The sequence below is a fragment of the Macrobrachium rosenbergii genome, chromosome 51, assembly GCF_040412425.1.
Source record: "Macrobrachium rosenbergii isolate ZJJX-2024 chromosome 51, ASM4041242v1, whole genome shotgun sequence".
Taxonomy (NCBI): domain Eukaryota; kingdom Metazoa; phylum Arthropoda; class Malacostraca; order Decapoda; family Palaemonidae; genus Macrobrachium; species Macrobrachium rosenbergii.
In genome coordinates this window covers 16,335,246-16,350,875 of record NC_089791.1, presented here as the reverse complement: position 1 = coordinate 16,350,875, position 15,630 = coordinate 16,335,246, and the positions used below count along the sequence as shown (strand labels likewise).

The 15,630-nt window shown below is 35.4% G+C and overlaps 1 protein-coding gene across 2 annotated transcripts in view; it reads left to right on the top strand.

Annotated features, from left to right (window-relative positions):
* Positions 1 to 9,159: 9,159 nt before the first annotated feature.
* The window catches only part of LOC136833148 (KH domain-containing, RNA-binding, signal transduction-associated protein 2-like), a 66,660-nt gene continuing 60,189 nt past the window's right edge, over positions 9,160 to 15,630 (top strand). For both annotated transcript variants that reach the window (XM_067094844.1, XM_067094843.1), the window contains exon 1: positions 9,160 to 9,380. The gene's annotated coding sequence lies outside the window, so the exon portion shown is untranslated. The remainder of the gene's footprint in view (positions 9,381 to 15,630) is intronic.

The following is a 15,630-nucleotide window of genomic DNA, read 5'->3' as shown; positions in this document are numbered from 1 at the left end:
TATATATATTATACTCTATGTATGTATGTATGTATATATATATATATATATATATATATATATATATATATATATATATATATATATATATATATATATATATATATATATATATATATATATATATATATTCACGTGTATATACACCCTTACAGTGCCCTTATATTTGCCTTGTAGTTTTCATTCCATTAGTATTTATGAATATTAAAATTGCTGTCTCTTCGTTTTTTAATACTTTGGCTGCGTTTCCCCTTTTAATTCGTAAAAAGAAGTCACATTTCTAGCTAACATCTTTTTCCAGTTATTTCCTCGTCCCTTTTATTAGCATTCCTAATGATATGATAATTTTTATAGTAGCCCGGAGAAGTGTCCCCTTATTGTTTCCTGAAGAATACTTGAAAGGCGAATAACTTAAAAAATAAGCTACGGATATTGTTTAGAGAAATGCCTCGTATTCTCTCTTCACAAATGTTCAAATGTTACCTCATTAACATTTTACTTCTTTTAGTTTGCTCTATTTTTACAACGTTCGTTTTAATATGTCGGTCATATTGGGTGTAAGTCAGTGTGGTGGCTCATTATTTCACTGAAGTTATGAAATACGTAGGACATCGAATAAACAGTGCACTTATATGGAAATTAAGGTTCATGACTAATGCCTTTTTCATACCGAGCAGTAGACCCTCCTCTTAACAGTGACATTTATTATTATTATTATTATTATTATTATTATTATTATTATTATTATTATTATTATTATTATTATTATTATTATTATATCCCCGAGCTTTATGATATTCTCTTTATCTGTGGCACTTGACCTTTAACCCCTCTCTTGTTGTAAAGTCCCCCAAGAAAACACAGACAGTGGAAATTCCAGCCACACCCAGAATTGCTGAGAGAGACTTAAATACAAGATATGACAGGAGCGAAAAATTGGAAAATATTACGAACTGCATAATCAAGAGAGACAAGTTACCATGCCTGTCATTCCACTCTAGCTTTTTGCATCGTATTTTGAAAGATTATCTTCCAGATTTTTGTCACGTTTCTTATTCGAGTGTATTGGCCTTCAAAACTTTTTCATCAGTTTGTTTCAAAGCGTTTTTCTTTCATGGTTGTCTGGTTTCAAAGAGATTGAATATTTGTGTAGCCTTTTGTCTCTTATCAAACGTCGCGAAGAACCGAGTTCATAATTTCTGTATTGTCTTTCCTTCAAAAGCATCAGGTTTTAATATAAAACTTTTCTCCACCAACATATGTATGTATATGTATATATATATATATATATATATATATATATATATATAGAGAGAGAGAGAGAGAGAGAGAGAGAGAGAGAGAGAGAGAGAGAGAGAGAGAGAGAGAGAGAGAGAGAGCCGGAGTGATATTTTTCACATTCTTTTAACATACATCCTAACACACGCGTAGAATCTTGATACAATATTCTTTTTTTATAAAGAAAAAATGATAGATCTGAATGCGACAGGTAACGTCACATTTAAGGAATTTCCTTTTGTACATTTTACCAGATCCAGTCAATAATTACACTGACTTCAAGACAAATAGATATGGACACATTAGCAAAGCAGACATTCTGGCTAATTGTCAAATATTATTTTAAAAGTAATACATCTCTGCATACAGAGACTAGTTGTAACATTCAAGACTCACCGAACAAAGCAGGAAGTTCCTTGTGTTTTTACATGAAAAGGCCGAGAGTCTGATTAAAGGAGTTAAAGTTCTGGAACACAGCGAGTGGGAACGTAAAGTTTTAACTGGACCACGCGCCCTCGAAAACGATGTGGCACGCTGCCAGGCAGCTGTGAGGCGCAATGCCGATAGTAGTGGTACAGAGAGAGAGAAATCAAAGAAATAGGACCCAGTGAAAGAGTGAAAATGGATTAAAATACTTTATCTGAGAATATAGAAGTATGCCTTTCTTTGTCGCGCGTGTGGGTGTTCTTTCGTTTAACCGAGGGCTCTTGTGTTTATGACGCTGACCCTGAATTTCTCATAGTTTATAAACTAGGCCATGGTTTGAATCCTCGCCGGCTCAGGAGCACTTATCATTTTTAATTCTCTGGGGTTTAAATTATTCCTAAGGTATAGTGAATTTGACAGTAGCTGATGTTTGTGATTATTTATTATATATATATATATATATATATATATATATATATATATATATATATATATATATATACATATATATATATATATATATATATATATATATATATATATATATATATATATATATATATATATATATATATATATATATATATATATGACACACTCACACATATATGTACGAGTATATAATGTCACCATATGCTTTTTCACCCATGACAGTGGTTTCTCCAAAGGTGTTTACCTTCCCATTATATATATATACAGTATATCTTTTTTTTATTGGGGAAGAGGGCAAACACTTTGTATACCGGCTGGTGACTCTATTACAGCTGACTAAACCTCCCCACCTGCATACTCTCCTACTCTATTAAGGTCAACAGGGCACAATGAATTTTTTCAGTAAACGTGGTCCTCTTAAAGTTATATATGATATAAATATGTGAGCATTTTCATCTCTATATCCAATATCTATATATATATATATATGGTCTAACTATATATCTTATATATATATACAAGATATATATATATATATATATATATATATATATATATATATATATGTATATATATATATATATATATATATATATATATATATATATATATATTATAAAGTAATATTTAATTTTTGGTCCTTTTCAAATTATACATATGGTAAAGGGACTGTATATACAAATGTCTATCAAAAGATACTGTCGCTCCCATTGTAAAAAGAATACTGGAGCTAGCATAGTTTTGCAAAATAATTAACCTAAAAATAACTTCAGACCATCTCTAATTTCAGATTTCAATTTTTCTTTTTTTACAGTTATGACAGTTGTAGCTTGTTTCTATTTGATATGTCTCATATTATTGTTACCCTAAGGAGTATGTTCTTAGTATTCCTTTACCATGCTGTGCATGTATGATTAGACGCTGACTTTCTAAGGAATCAAATCACCAATTTTTTCATCATTATTCTGTCGTTCTTGTAGCACAACTAAACCGATTAGCATTTTATCAAATTATTTGGAGAAGATGTAGGACAATATTTCATGGTTTCATCATCTTAATTTAGCAGTGAGAAATGTAATTTATGTTTTTAAATGAATGATGTGTATTTTTTCATGTCATATTAATTTTCTAGCACCATTCTCTGATTTTCCCATTGATTTAATAGTAGTTTTATTAACGGTAAAGTATCTAGTCCCTCATGAACCCTAATCATTAAAGATGGATGTTGACAAGGATTATAATAATAACAACGATGGTCATGGTGATAGTAGTAGTAGTAGTAGTAGTAGTAGCAGTAGTAGTAGTAGTAGTAGTTGTTGTTGTTGTTGTTGTTAGATGCCAATTTTCATGAGAACTTACAGCCTCGTAGTAGTTTTCATAACAGCTTTCAGCCCCGTTTTATGCCACATTATTGAAAAGAACATTTTTAAATAATAATCTTTAGTATACTTTTCATGCGTCGTGTTTGCCAGAATAACTTAAGGTCACCTTTTTCATTGTAAGAATATACATTACTATTAAATCAGAAGTTTTGGAATTAAAGCAAAAGAAAGAACCAAGGAACAAATTCACACGTATTCATAAGAGTTGTCAAATGGCTTCATTCTTCCTATTCGTCATCATTAACCTTTTCCAGTCCATCACCCCAAAATAATCAAGTCTTTGTTTTAAAGGACCGAAAATGTTCAACCCCTTTTCACGGCAGCTTGATTGCCATTTTTAATCACTTGGGTGTTCCATGAGGTTAGAAAGCGCGGGCTCCAATTTGATGAAACTGGGTCGAACCGTAGACCCATTTCATTAGTTTCTTTTTGTTAATTCGGTGCGTTTTCTTTGCACTTATTCTTTGTTTTTTTTTTCATACTGAAATGGGTTCAAATTTTATATCGAATTTTCTATATATATGATTTTGGTTTGGGGAGGGGGCGGTCATTGCACTTCTTGTCATAAAATATCACTCATAAATTGACCCATATTCAAAGAAATGTAACGTCATCTATAGAATGTAAAGTACAATTCTGTTACTATTTCATCCGTTTCATGGATTCCAGCGCATTTTATATTCTTGTACAGACACCATTCTTTTTGATCCTGAATTTTAATTATGATGATCCAGTTACCAACGCTATTCTGTCTGTTTTGATTTGAATTTTGTGTTTATGTTCAAGCTTGTATCTTTCTATATGAAACAAATTGCACAGATACAAGTATCTCCTGTTATATGTTTCTCTGTATTTATGATTGCTTGTATATCTGTCGATCTATCTGTCTTCTGTCTATCTAATCTTTTATCAATGTTTCTATCTATTCGTTAATATATATATATATATATATATATATATATATATATATATATATATATATATGTGTGTGTGTGTGTGTGTGTGCATGCATAGCATTGTGGCAATTGATGATTAGTATTTTTATGCTCATAGTTGCATGTGCACACACCACACGGATAGAACATACGCACACACACGTGTGTGTGTGTGTATATATATATATATATATATATATATATATATATATATATATATATATATATATATATATATACTTGTATATAAATGTATGTATAATTTATATATATATATATATATATATATATATATATATATATATATATATATACATATCTTATGTGTGTTTGTTTTTGTAGTGCGTGGTTATAGTAAAGCAGAAAAACTGGAAGGAATTTAGACTGTCGATGAGAAGCACTTGTGGGGGCAATAAGAGGAATCTTGCCAAACGCTCAGTATTTCTCGTGATTCGAAGTCAACCAAAGGAATGAATATGACCTTAATCAACACGAATCATGAGGTTCATTTTTGGAATTTGTGCTGAGTAAAATACTTCTGTGTACATATTGCTTATTGGATATATAGCAAAGTCTTTTTTCTGTAAAAGTTAGTTACTTATTTTTCATCTGAATGTTTGTGATAAGGATAAAGATATTTATATTTAGATGCTATGTCGTGTTATTGACATATTGGTAAATCACAACGGGAAAAGAGAGAGAGAGAGAAAGATAGAGAGCAAGTGTACGTGCGTATATGTCGGAGCCTTCAAGAGGGGATCGAGAGGGCCCACCTCCCCTAATACCCTCCTTAGCTTCTCCAATTTGGCGGCATCCCAAAGCTCTTGAGCCCTCCACCTGTTCCCCCTTTGATGGTCGGGGTTAAGTGAATGTAATAGCGACCTCTAGTGACAGCATCTTCACCTCCCCTTAACCCCCACCCGCTTCTCCAGCCCCCTCCCCTTCCCTGAAGGAGCACTTCACTTCTTTCCGCTAAAGTGCCTCCCTCGCCCGGGAGCCCCAAACTTCGTTTTCTGTCGCCCAATCCCCTCCATCCCTACTTCCCTCTCTCTCTCTCGTACTAACACCCCTTCGTCATCGTTTTGCCTTATTGTCAGTCCCGACCACCCCCAGCCCTCCCTTCCGAGTTGCACCTTTTCAGTCCTCGTTCTGTACCTTTATATAACTTAATTGGATCTCTCAGTTTCGCCCCTGCCTTCTGTGCGTCTCTCTCTCTCTCTCTCTCTCTCTCTCTCTCTCTCTCTCTCTCTCTCTCTCTCAGCCGGCATAACTTCTGAAGCTCTTGAATTTGCTTCTCGTGGAAAGTTTGAGATTTAAAAAATCATTTAGCGGAAAGATTTTTTCCTCTACCTTCCGTCCCACTGTTTTTTGAAGTCAGGTCATTTGATTCTTTGCGTCTTTCTAAGCGGGTTAATAGTTGGCAAATATTAATCATAAAGAATAATTTCTGGTCATACCTCTTCAAAGTTTGATCACAAATGGAAATGCTTGTTGTCATTTCCTTCCACATTAAGGTTTTATCATCGGAAATATTTTCATATAATTATATATATATATATATGTATATATATATACACATATATATATATAATATATATATATATATAGTGTATATGTATATATATACATATATAATAATATATTTAATATAACATTTAGTATATATATATATATATATATATATATATATATATATATATCCTAGTGGCCCAGTAAAAACTCTGCTTTCCAGAAAGAGAACCCTGTTGATTGCAAAAAGATGGGAACGATTCAGGCGCACGTGTTTTAGCTCACTGTGGCTTTGTTGATCTAAAGTGTAGCGAGATAGCTACCTGATAGCTGTAGTAAGTGGTGCGTTGCTGTCAGGTCAAAGAAGGGAATGGGACTAACAACCTCATTTCAGAATACAAAGAACTGAAAGACTTATAGCTTTAAGGGCCACACGTCTAAGTGGAAAGGCGAATGGGTAAATACGAGGATATGTCTATTATAGATTTAAGAAAGTTTGTATGTATATAATGATGCCCATCTTTTCCCAAACGAGTGCACTTAGCCTATTGCTAATTAGTCTTCGAGCAACTTTTCATGGGACTGGTTGGTATAGGTTAAGCCAAGCTGTATGGCAACAAGGGCCTTTGCACAATGGTAGCCCGTAAGTGATGGTACGGTGTTGAGATGAATAAGAGTCCTGGTGTGGCCCTCTGGACTTTGGTTCGGATATCCACAATGAATCTGCTTATGTGCATTCGGTTTGCAAGACTGGAACCTTCAAGGCCTCAAAGTTCCAGTTTAGTCATTGTCTGGCCATTTTCTTTAAAAGAGTCCATGAAATCGGGGTGGCCACGGCCGTATATGCTCATAACTTTGCATAAAGTAACAAAATTCTAGGGATTTTCTTGTACGGAGATAAACTCGGAAAAGTGATGTTTTTGCAAGTCTTGTTTGTTTGAGAGAATCTTTATGGGAATTCAGGATAGATATTGTGGTTTTTTTCCCCACCAGTTTCTTCAGTTCCTCTTTGCGATCCCCAATCAGCAATGCATCATATGCAAACTCTACTCAGTCTTCGTGGAGGTGTTTGAAAGCTTTTGTCAGATAAAAAAAAAAAAATTCACAAGTAATATGAGGAAGAGTAAGATTATGATGGTAACTGGAAACCAGGAAGAAGAAGCAATGAATGTTGCTGATGATGGAAGGCGGGAATTCCACGAGAAATGTTCTGAAGTAAACAAATGTTAGTGAGATGCGAGAATAGGTGGACCAAAAAAGGCAGTTGGGGGCGTGCAAAAGATCGGATAAAACCTTTACTTATCTATGGAGGTAGGTGGGAGTGTAAGAGGGGATTGTTTTGCCAACTTTCCTTTATGCAAGTAAAGTGTGGATGTTAAATGATGATGAAAAAGAAATTGAAATTATACGTGTGTTATGAGAGGAACTGAAAGGGTGAAAAATGTGAAGATACATAAAACTGGTAATGAGGTTAGCTTTCGTGAAGGGATTGATAAGAGTGTTTTGAGACAGCTTGATCGTGTGGGAAGAACGTAAGATAGGATAGTGAACAGAGTATAATAAGGAAATGCCAGGATGGTGGGAAAGTGGAAGACTTACAAAGATCCGGGTAGACGGCATAAAGGAGGCACTGGAAAGGAATGGGCATAATATCCCGGAGTGCGAGAGTGCATGGAGGATATGGAGGTGAATGGTGCAGTGTGTGGGTGTAGAGGGTTCAGCGCACTGCTGATGAAGTTTTTGTGAAGTTGAAATATCATTTTGCTTTTTGTATTTTACTCCATGTGTTTGTACTTTTATCTTCTTGAATAATTAGGTATGATTAATGTGATTCTTGAGGTTTCAGACCCACTTAGTAAAGGGTATGGATTACAGTTCAGTCATTTTCATATGTTAATTAGCGGTATATTTAAATTTTTTGAAGTCAGAGATGGTTTTTTTATAACTTATTTTGTATAAGACGACGGATATTCATATCCATTAGGATGATAACGGGGATTAAAAGATAGTGGTGTAAAAATTCGTAAGGGAGAATGGACTACCCTTTAGAAACAGAGAAGTTTTGCAACCTGGAAAAAAATAAAAGAATGAACAGCTAACATACAGTAGGGTGACTACAACGAAAAAATTTTCCATGTTGATGTTTAAAAGGCTTATACTGCTTCATGTTAACTTTATATATATGCATATATATATATATATATATATATATATATATATATATACATACACGCATGCAAACACACACACACATACACAAACACACACACACACACACACACACATATACACACACACACATATATATATATATATATATATATATATATATATATATATATATATATATATATATATATTATATATATATCTCTCCAATAATATCAAAATATATTTTGTTTCTGCTGGGAAATGAAAATTGATAGAGCTCCTGAACGTCATTAATGAATTTCCTGTTATGTGATAACGTTAATTAGCGCCTCTCACGGGTGATTAGGACTGTTGTGGTATGCTGCGCAAATTTCCAGTTTTCAAATTTATATCCTAGTTGCTAAAAACTTGCTTGGGGCCGTGTATGAATGTAGGAGTTTAGTCTGAGTCAAGTTGGCCACGGTAAAGTCTTAGAGCCAACACTGATTAAGTTTTCATTGTAGTGATTCGTATTTCTATAATTATAAAAGGCTTTTAGTGTATATACCAGGGCTTCAACAGTAAACACAAAGGATTTTTCCATTAAAACTATATACGATGTATCATGAATACTGCATAAACATCAAGGTTTTCAGTAATATTTGAAATAATAGCAATTATGTTGCTGTGCAATTACTCTTGAGTACTGACTAGAATAATTATAATTCTTCTTGAATAATGTTTAAAATTAAATTTACCACTGTCTCTAAAATTGTCTATTACATATATATATATATATATATATATATATATATATATATATATATAATATGTAGTAGGTATATATATATATATATATATATATATATATATATATAAAGTATTGGTCCACAATATCTTAGAGTATTGAAGGTTAAGAAAATGTCCACATATCCAAAATCGTAAATTCCGGTGAATATTATTTAAAATGGTAACTCATGTTTTAAATGTCTGCTGCAGTAGAAACCATCGTATCAGAAATAAGGTGGTAAATCAGTCCAGTTTCCAGAAGAGTAGCTTTTTAAGCTGAAGAGCTGCCGAGTGCCGACGAATGAGCCAGTAGCCAAAAATGTTTGGAAGTGTTTCAGTTAAAGTAACATTTTTTTTCGCAGAATGAAGAGTCAACCGTTTTATGCGTTCGTGAACTCCTTATTACTATGTTTTAGAACTGTTAAGGTACAGAATGCAATCCAAGATGTTTATTCGACCAATGTTAAGCAAGTACAGGTGCTCCTCTTCAAGTAGAGCGGTAAGTACCGGATATCTTAGCGATCCTCGGTTGTGATATATTCATCACACCCGCCATGTGAAAATGCAAGTGTAATTAAACTTGAAATGGTTATAACAGTAAAATAAATTTATGTATTGCCTTCTTAGGTGGAAATTTCAGGTACCAGTATTAATGCCCACCGTAGCTAGGTGGAACGTGTAATATGCGCTGTTCTTGCGTAGCCTAGATGTCAGTTGGAGATTGGAATGTATGAGGGATGCTTTTCATAGTCCCTAGGATCATTCTTGTACAAATGAAATTATTTTTTGTTATTCGTACATAGCTTACATAACAGGCTACTTTTCTGTAGTTAGGCTAAGTGCGAAACTCGTAGGCCTACCTTTGCTGGGATGCCTGGATTGCTGCTTGATAAGTATTTGAAGGGGCTCAAATTAATTCATAGCTTGTAAAAAATAAAATTATTATTAATGTATGGTGTGTCTGAGGTTCAGTATACCCATTCCTACTGAATATGTAGGTATGCCTATGCATCCCTGCAAAATTGGACGCTGTAATCCTTCTTTGGCAATGCAGATAGGGTGCTGTAGTGTCAAATTAGGGTATGAGAACCATTCAAGGATTTAGTAATGTTAATGAGTAATATGAGTGGTAAATTTTTAATACTACACCCATCTCCCCTTGGCTGTGAAATTTATTTCTCATATCGGTTTATGTTTTGAACGAGGGATTTACGACGATTTTGAAAGTTAGATCAGTTCGAAGCCCACAAAAAATTTTTGGAAAACCCCAAATTAAGTGAATTTACAAGATGTATATAACCTAACCTAACTTAGGGCAGTGAGTCCCTACCTGGTCAGGGTGGCTTTGCCTCCCTTCCCCCACTCCCCAACTAACCTAACTTCAAGCACTGTAAACTCAAAATCAATAGGATTGTGAGCTAATCTAATTATGCCTAACCTAACCTAGGGTACTGGGTCTTGTTAGGAAGGGAGCTTTGACCCCTGGACCCAACCCAACCTAAGGCAGTGTAGTTTTGAAATAAATAGGGTCACAAACTAACCTAACCAATTTGGCCTCCAAAACCATGTTGAATCACCCATTTTTTTTTTCTGCATCTAAAAACTACTGGTTCCCACCAGGGAGCCAAAGCAAGACTTCCGGTAGGGAAGTTAAAAAAAATGTAATTTCTGAGTGTTTTGAAGGTCAGATTCATTTAAAACACGTCAAAAAACAATAAAAGCATGAATCTCACCTCTAAATGGAGATAGGTGTAACAGTAATGAAATACAGAACTGTATTAGTTTATAGAGCTTCAGCAACAGCTAGGTTAAAATGTAATAAAATACAGGACTGTATTTGTTTATAGAGCCTCAGCAACAGCTAGGTTAAAATGTAATAAAATACAGGACTGCATTAGTTTTCAGAGCCCCAGCAACAGCTAGGTTAAAATACCCTTAGGATTTGTTAACGGTTCCTTTGTGCTGATTAGGTTTAGGTGTTCCTGGGAATATATACTGTACATGGTACCTATAACTAACCATGGTACCCCTGACAGGTTTCTTTATGGTACTTGACTGGCAAATTAGGTTATGATACCTCTTCATAGCCCAGAGATCCGTACAGTTATGTGGCTGGTTAATTTATGATACACTTGCAAAAGTACAGGTTATGAAACCATATTGGGTGTTTGTTTTGTTCCCTAGAATGACTAGCAGAGTTAAGGTTTCTCAGTGATTAGCTAGGTTAATTGTATCCTTTGACAAGTTAAGTTACCATGCCCAGGTGACACATAAGTTTGAAAAGTTATTTTGAAATGGTAGTTCATGATACCCTTGCAGTAGAGTAGGTCATGTGCCCTTGGTACGGGTTTATTTAAAGCAACCTTGAGAATGGTTAAGTTGTGGTGCTACGGTGATGGTAACCTGTAGTACATACCATAGTGACAACTTTGTTTAAGGTGCTTAGTAAAACTATAGAGTAGCTCCATATAAGATATTGTAAATTGATATAAGTAGCTTAAAAGAGTATGTTAATTGACAGTTGACACTTTACTGCCTGCTGAGTTATTAGACACATTGCAAAAGAGTATGTTAAATGATAAACTGACCCTTAATTGCTTGCCAGGTTATTAGACATCTTACTCCTTGATTACATTGTTTTGTAATTCTAGTATATAATATCCTTGTGTCCCTCGTTTTAAGTGTCCATCATTTTGATGTATTTTATGTTTTTTAAGCTTAAACCCATCATGCCCAGTGTTACAAAGAATAATGTTCATGAACCTTGGGTGTTAGTCCAACCAAGGAATAACATGTACTAATAATACTGCTGGAAATTATGAAAACATTTAACATAGTGTGTCTAGGTAATTCAAATCTTGCTGTTGGTATATTCGTTCTCTCCTGTTTCAAGACTTAATTGTTAGTTGTAAAAGACGTCTGACGTGGATTAGTGAGTGACGTACAATAATGATTGGGAATGAGGTTTAACTGTTTTAGAAGGTAATTATTCCGATTGTACGTTCCACAATTTACTTTGTATCAAAACACTTTGCAGTGTGATTGTAAATATAATATGGACCTGTACCTTTGCAGTTAATAAACGCTACAAAGAGGGTGATTGTTGCTGAATATGACTAGCCTAATGTTAAATAACGTGTCTTCCGATATCTTCTACCAATCTCTTTCCTACCAAGGGACTCTTGATTAAGACCTAAACAGACCCCGGTAGCGTAAAGAGTACCTGACCCAACGCCCTTCTGGCAGCGATTGTTGACGAGAGTTCGAGACGTAATGTTTGTTAAAGAAGGTGTTGTAGTGGCGTGCCACTTTTGATAAAACCTCTTTTACATATATAATCCCGGGAATATGTTGGAATATTTGAACCTCGCGCCATTCAGTCCGAAGTTGCCGTTGTGTTCGACTGAGCCATGAGGCTCCTGAATCTTTCTTACCAATGTTGGAATATTAATCTGTAGCTTGATGTCAACTAGGACCGGTAACCCATTATCTTTTAGGCTAAATAGTTTGAACTGATGGAATTATAATTTACAATGCAGTCTTAAGATTTCTGCTAGGTGTCTTCTATGAAAGCGTTATTTCATTAGAGATTTATTAGTTTTTACGCACTTCAAGTTGGTTCCTTATTCTTAAGAGGCGCCACAAATCAGTTTTCCATGTACCAGAGGCCCGTCGTCTCTTGAAAAGCAGAGTAATGTCACCTTAGAGCGCCAGACTTCCGTGCCTTACGATATTTCAGCTCATAACTTCAGGAAGGGGTATAAAATCACGTGCTTTGTACAGTATTTGACAGACTTGATTTAGAATGGAAAATATACTCTGCTTATGCCAACAAGATTTAGGGGTATGCTGGTCTATTGACAGGCCTCTTGCCTATTATTTCCTCCCAACTGTTGGCTCGGTACAGACGAATCTCATTAACTCTGTAATTGATCATCCTTCTACTTCTTTTTCTTCTCTTGCTGAGGCAACAACTTCTTCCTCCCTCTCCATCCGCTTTGTTGTCGTCGTTTTATCCTTTCCCGTTTCTCTTCCGTCTTCTTGCCTCCCAAGATTTATACGCACTCGTTTCACTCTTTGGCGTTCCGTGTAACTTGGAAAAAAGGAATCATGCCTTTTCTCTCTCTCGTACGTGACAGGCAGTTGAGAAGGATAACTCGGAATTTTTGAAAGGTCAGGTCTCTGGCTTTTGTGACTGGCTCAAAGTTTTCGTTCATTAGGAGTAAGGTGAAATAATGGGGGTATTGCGTATTCTAAATCTTTTCTTAGTTCTTTGTTATTCGAGCTTTTAAGTTTTGGGGTATAAATTGAGACTTCTTTTCAGTTTTGTTTATGTGCGGTCAGTGGGCATTTTTTGCCCATTTTCCTTAGAGATGTAAGTCTCACATTGCATTATTTTCTTACTTTGAAGCGTCATTGCACGTTTTCGTGAATTTAAATGTTAAAATGCAAAGCTCAAATAAGGGGATGATCAGTAATGTCGTGAAAAAATTGAATCCTTTTTTTCTCTAAAAACCTTCACAATGTTCAGGATAAGCGAGGGGAAGTGGTGAGCAGGCGGCAGAGTTCGTGGTTCTCATTTTTCTGTAAATATGTTCGAGTGTTATTTGTGTCCGGCGAATTGCCTGTATTAGCAGTATCCTGAATATCTTGGAGGCTCTCTTTTAAATGATTCAAATACATTCTTTGATAAAATAACCAATATAGAAACTTTGAAAGGGAACCGAAGTGACGAGACGAGACATGCAGAGCGACAATATGTGCCGTTGTCGGGGGCATATCATAGAGGTAAGCTGAGCACAATTACATGTCCTCATTTCCCCAGCTAAGGTGTCCATTTGTAGTCAAGAGCCGGTCCATATAGTTTGCTAATTTAATTCCTTTGTATTTTTGCCATCCGAGGCTTGATATAGTTGATATTCGGCTAAAGTATAGTCCGATTATTTAGTAATAAGGTTTATGTAAAATGGTAACTTTCGGAAGCCGATGTTTTTAATTTTATGGGTTTTCTGTAACTTTTCTTTCTCAGAGTTGTGTGTCTTGTACCAGACCGCGTGGTCCTTAAGGTTACGCTTTACTTAATGTGTGTTAAATTTAAATAATCTACTTTTGTAATAAAACTGTAAAACCCTACCTGATCTTGATGGACGTTCGCTTCGATGTTTGCTGATAGTGCCCTTCAGGCCTGATCATCCTAGTCCCATACCACCTGGGACCTAGAACCCTCCCAGTCGTTGGGAAAAATTCGCTACAAGTAAGGTAACTGGTAATCTAGCCATCATAATTGCATTTTATTAGGTGTATCCATAATTTGCAATTGTGTTTTCCCATTTGTAAGCTAACAGCAGTGTGTTCACATAAGCTGAAATGTGATCTGCTCTTTCTAAAGTCCCTTTTCTGATTCTTTATTGGGCGAAAGGTTAGTAAGCTTCTTGTTGATAGATTACGTCCGAACATTATTTTCACTAAATTTCAGGAGCTTTGGTTAAAAACTAATGCTGTCCATAGGAGTGTAATGATGATACATAAACCTTATATCACTTTAGACCCGAATTTAAAGGTTACTTTCCATCTCGAAGTTCCCAAAGTTTGACCAATTTTTCTGGTGTCTGTACTATATATTGTCGAATATCTATGTTCAGTTGAATCGCCCGATGTGTGTGTGTGTGTGTAGATATATAAAATTCAAGTCTGTGTGCCACGTCAGCGAATTATAATTGGTAACTGCTATGTTGGTAGTAAGTAATGCTGCATATATACTTCTACCTTAGGAAGTCCCTGTGCCTTGATCGCCTAATGCACCGTAGACCAAGTCTTAGCAGTACCTAGCGGAGGGTTGTGAACCTTAAGGTCAATTGCAACCACGTATGTGAGGTAAATTTATTTACTGAGAAATGCGATAGCGGAGATAGTGAGTGGTAGAACCTCTGCGTTGCCGCCCTAATGTTTCAGTTGTTTAGGGTACAGATGGAACAGGCATAATGTACTTTAAGGAAGAGGGGAACCCAGTAAGGGTCTGGAAGCCTTTGTTGGAAGAAAATATCCCATAAATGGTAGATGAGCAATCTTCTGCTTGAGCCGATGGTAACCCCATGGTATTCCCGCCTTTCAGTCCTGTGGGATGCCAGGAACTGAAGTAATATCATTCTTGTCACTTTGCATTATGGGCTGATATGGACAGGAGGCAACTTCTGTGATGGATGGAATAAAAGCAAATGAATGGTAATGTTGATGGTGGAGGAATGGAAGCTGCTGATTCGTATAGGTACTTGGGAATAAATATAATGGATGATAGTAGAATGAGAAAATATTTATCATATAAAAGACGAAGTGTGGAAGGCAGCATTGCGTGTGCAAAAGATGGGGAAAGAGACTTGGAGAGAGAATGGAAACGAAAATGTGAATGTATGAAGGTATCGGTGGCCCAACAATGAAAGAGAAAGGTTAAGTGGTTGAAAAGGGTTGTTTGTGTAGTAGTACATGTAGCGTAAGAAGAATTTAAAGTGAGAAACGTGGAGATATATAGACAAACTAGTAAACAGGTTGTCGTAGGTGAAAGAAGGATCAAAATACTTTTAGATAGTTTGGGCATGTGCAAAAAAGGAAGAACGGTTGGCTGGAGAAAAAGGGTAGCCTATATATATCCGGAAGAAATAAGAGGAAGGATGCAAGGAAGACCTAGATGTGGTGTATACATTGTGTGGAAGAAAAGCTATAAAGGGAAGGCCTTAATATCTAGGAAGCTGGAG